Source organism: Mus caroli, unplaced genomic scaffold (genome assembly GCF_978045245.1).
Source record: "Mus caroli unplaced genomic scaffold, Mus_caroli_1 scaffold_17, whole genome shotgun sequence".
Lineage (NCBI taxonomy): Eukaryota > Metazoa > Chordata > Mammalia > Rodentia > Muridae > Mus > Mus caroli.
The window spans coordinates 43,020,585-43,025,080 of NW_028227272.1; the positions used below are offsets into that span (position 1 = coordinate 43,020,585).

The following is a 4,496-nucleotide window of genomic DNA, read 5'->3' on the forward strand; positions in this document are numbered from 1 at the left end:
AACTATATCAGGCAGAAATCAAGAAGCTGGACTCCAAAAAAACCAAATAACCCTATTAAAAAGTGGGGTACAGAGCTAAACAAAGAATTCTCAACTGAGGAATATGGAATGGCGGAGAAGCACCTAAAAAAATGTTCAACATCCTTAATCACGAGGGAAATGCAAATCAAAACAACCTGAGATTCCACCTCACACTAACAAGAATGGCTAAGATCAAAGACTCTGGTGACAGCAGATGCTGGCGAGGATGTGGAGAAAAAAGAACACTCCTCCATTGCTGGTAGAATTGCAAGCTGGTACAACCACTCTGGAAATCAGTTTTTCAGTTCCTCAGAAAATTAGACACAGTACTACCAGAAGATCCAGAAATACTATTCCTAGGCATATACCCTGAAGATGATCCAACATGTAATAAAGAACACATGCTCCACAATGTTCATAGCAGCCTTATTTATAATAGCCAGATGGGAAAGAACCCAGATGTCCCTCAACAGAGGAATGGATACAGAAAATGTGGTACATTAACGCAACGGAGTACTACTCAGCTATTAAAAACAATGAATTCATGAAATTCTTAAGACAAATGGATAGATCTGGAAGATATCATTCTAAGTGAGGTAACCCAAACACGAAAGAACACACATGATATGTACTCACTGATAAGTGGATATTAGCCCAGAAGCTCAGAATACCCAAGATCCAATTTGCAAAACACATGAAACTCAAGAAGAAGGAAAACCCAAGTCTGGGTACTTTGTTCCTTCTTAGAAAGGGGAACAAAATACCCTTAGAAGGAGTTTCAGAGACAAAGTTCAGAGCAGAGACTAAAGGAATGACCATCTAGAGACTGCCCCACCTGGGATCCATCCCATAAACAACCACCAAACCCAGACACTATTGCAGATGCCAACAAGAGTTCATCATCTGTTAAATCTTTTGAGAATCTGTTGTCATTGAAATCCTTAACAAGCATGGCTTTTGTGCAGGAATAACAAATACCAGGGTAATTAATAACATTCGTTTGTACAAAAACCAGTATTAGCCACAACTATGAACATAGTGATATCATGTTGCAGCATTGTGTGTAAGTTCTTATATCTTTTCTTGAGTGGCTCCTGGTAAGGTCTGTTGATCAGGCGAGGGTACTTCTCATCTACAGTAAGGGCTTATATCAATGTCAGTGCATCCTACTTCATTAGGTTCATAACGTTTACAATTCACTTAAGTCCTGTTGATAGTTGCTTAGGAAATTATGACCCATTAGCAACTGTTTCCAATTGTGGTTAAATCTATTCTGAGTTATACCTACATCCATTATTTTCTGAGTTCTTGCAGTTCTTTTTAAAAATAGCTTTTAAAAAATTTAAATTACTTTTTAAAGTTGGCATATAAGCTTTTGTATACATATGTGCCATTCTACTTTGTTCCAATGTCTGTAGTTCTTTTGATGAAAGCACATATAATTTCTGTTAGTCTTAAAGGGTTGTTGATGTCAACCCAGTTTGTGGGATCATTTTTACATCATATTTTCTACATACAGATGGCTTTCCCATTTTTACTGTTGAGGCAGAGTCTCACGAATCCCATGTTGTTGGCCTTGAATTTGCTATGTAGTTTAGGATGACCTTGAACTCCTGATCTTCCTATTTGTACCTTCCAAGTGCTAAGACTGTAGGCAGGTATCCCACCATGGTTGGCTCAGGAAGTAGATGTTTAATGAGCTGTTTCTCTGCTGTCAAATCTTCCACAGGGAGTATTCATAAGTCCAGAACAATGGCTGAGGTGGCATAGAATATCCATAGAACATATGCAGGAATTTGGGTGGTCTGTTTTTTGTCTTGTTTTTCCAATCAAGAAGAATATGTATATTTATGGGGTCACTCCTACACAGTGGTGGTAACTACTGGGTCTGTTTTTTTCATGGCCAGCCAGTTCACAGATGGGACCCTCACAAGGTACCCAACCATAAAAATAAGATATTACCCATAGTATTTGTGGCTAGAGGAAATGACATTCTAATCAAAAGTAGAATTTTAAATTGGAGAATTAACATTTTCTCTTGAGCCTGACTTCAGAGGAAGCAGTGGAGAGATGGGAAGCAGACCAGGCTTTAGAAGAGAGAGAGTAGAACAGGCTATGAGCCAATAGTGAGACTTTGGAAGTGGAGGACAGGAATGCTGAGTTTAGAGAGCCGAACTAATAAGGACCAGAGAGACTGTAAGGGTCATTGCATCACTGCTCAAGGTTCTGATGTGACTTGATCCTGCTACCACTGACTCTTGGCTTCTCACTGAATGCCTCTTCCCCTTCATTTCTGAAAGAGGCTTTCACTATGTAGCACAGGAGAGTCTGGGACTCTTGATCCTCCTTCCTGACCCTGTTGCCTTATCTTCCTGAGTGCTGCGATTATAAATGTGCCTCAACTCTAGAGTCCTCATCATCCTCTGCCCGAAAAATGTAGAAGGACTACTGTACAATCCTTAAGCTTTAGTAATACCAAGAATCTGAAAAAGTCTAGCCAGGACTAGGGGTAGAGTAAGAAACACATTTGTAAAACTGAAGAAAGCATTTCTTTAGGTGTTTTCCTGCCATTGGAGATTCCTCAGTTGTGAATTCTCCGTTTAGTTCGATACCCCATTATTTTGGGTTGTTTGGTGTTTTGGTGATTAACTTCTTGAGTTCTTTATATATTTTGGATATTAGCCCTCTATCGGATGTGGGGTTAGTGAATATTTTTTCCCAATCAGTAGGTTGCCAATTTGTCTTGTCAACTATGTTCTTTCCCGTCGGAAGCTTTCCAGTTTCATGAACTCCCATTTATCAATACTTTATCTTAGAGCATGAGCCATTGGAGTTCTGTTTAGGAAATTCCCCCTGTGCCAATGATTTCAAGGCTCTTTTCTACTTTCTCTTCTATTAGATTCAGTGTATCTGGTTTTATGTTGAAGTCCTTGATCCACTTGGACTTGAGCTTTGTACAAGGTGACAAATATGGGTCTATTTTCATTCTTCTACATACAGACAGCCAATTAGACCAGTATCATTTATTGAAGATGCTTTCTTTTTTCCATTGCATATTTTTGGTGTCTTTTTCAAAGATCAACTTGCTGTAAGTGTGAGATCTTTCAAACACTGGGCCACCAAACAGACAGCATAAACCAACTGATATGAGTCCCCCAACACACATACAGTAGAGGACTTCCAGGTCTGTGTTTATTCAGAGATGATGCTCCTAACCCTCAAGAGACTGGAGGCCCCAGGAAGTTTAGAGGTCGGGTGGGGTGGGAGGTAGGGATATTCATGTGGAGACAGGATGGGCTGGGGAGGAGGTGTGGAATGTGGAATAGAATGTGGAGGGTGGATGGGGAAAGGTGAGAAATGAAATATGGAATGTAAAAAGTGAATTGCAAATAAAATTAAATTTAAAAAAAAGAGAAAGTAAAAACAAAAGAAAACAAAAACTGAAGAAAACAACATAACATTTGAAAGTTAAGTAATTTATAACCTAAGACACAAAATCCCCGCCCCCACCCCCATCATGCAAAGATGATGGAGGGACAGATTCCAGTGATGGATAGCTGTGGCCATCTTCTACACAGCCTGGTGGTCAAGGAAGTACTGCTGGGCTGGAAACTGGTGGCTACATGCTGTGAGGGTATCAACATTTCTGGAAATTTCTACAGAAACCAGTTAAAGTACCTTGTCTTTCTCTGAAAGCAAACAAACACTGACTCCTCTCTGGGAACCTACCACTTCTGAGCTGCCAGCCCCGTTTTCCAGCACACTGTGTGAGACATGTTGTCCCACAAGACCAAGTGAGGATAGGCTGCCCTGGACTACCTTAAAGTGTTGGATGGGATCCCTCAGTCTTAAGACAAGAAAAGAACCATGGATCCCGCTGCTTTCAAGGTTGTGTGACTGAAGCCTATGAGAAAGTTTGCTTACCTGGGGAGTCTGGCTCTTGGGGTTCAGTGGAGGTACCAGGCAGTGAGTGCCATTCTGGAGGAGAAGTGGAAGGAAAAGGCCAAGATCCACTTTTAGAAGAAGAAGCAGCTCTTGAGGCTACAGAAACAGGAAGAGAGGAACATGGAGATGAAAATGAGCAAGTTTATAGAGGTCCTCAAGACGAATGGACTCTGGGTGTGAGCCCGATAAAGTCTGTGCCTCAAAATAAAATAAAATAAAATAACCCCCCCAAAAAAAAACCAAACCAAAAAAACACAATAAAATCTTCTCTTAAAGTTAGTACTGGCAAGTCTGAGTCCCAGGACTTGAAAATGTGTATGTATCTATATATGTACATACATGTCTCTGTGTATGCATGTACATATGTCTCTCTGTGTATATACATGTGTGTGTGCAAGTGTCTATATGCATACACATAAGTATGTGCACATATGTCTCTGTGTGTATATGTATGTGTGCATCTGCATGTGTGTATGTGTGTGTACACCCCTATGTGTGATGTGTGTATATATGTGTGTGTGTACACATGT

General features: G+C 40.3%; 1 pseudogene; it reads left to right on the forward strand.

Annotated features, from left to right (window-relative positions):
- The first annotated feature begins 3,546 nt into the window (after window positions 1-3,546).
- Window positions 3,547-4,146, forward strand: LOC147000648 (large ribosomal subunit protein uL13 pseudogene; annotated as a pseudogene).
- Window positions 4,147-4,496: the final 350 nt, after the last annotated feature.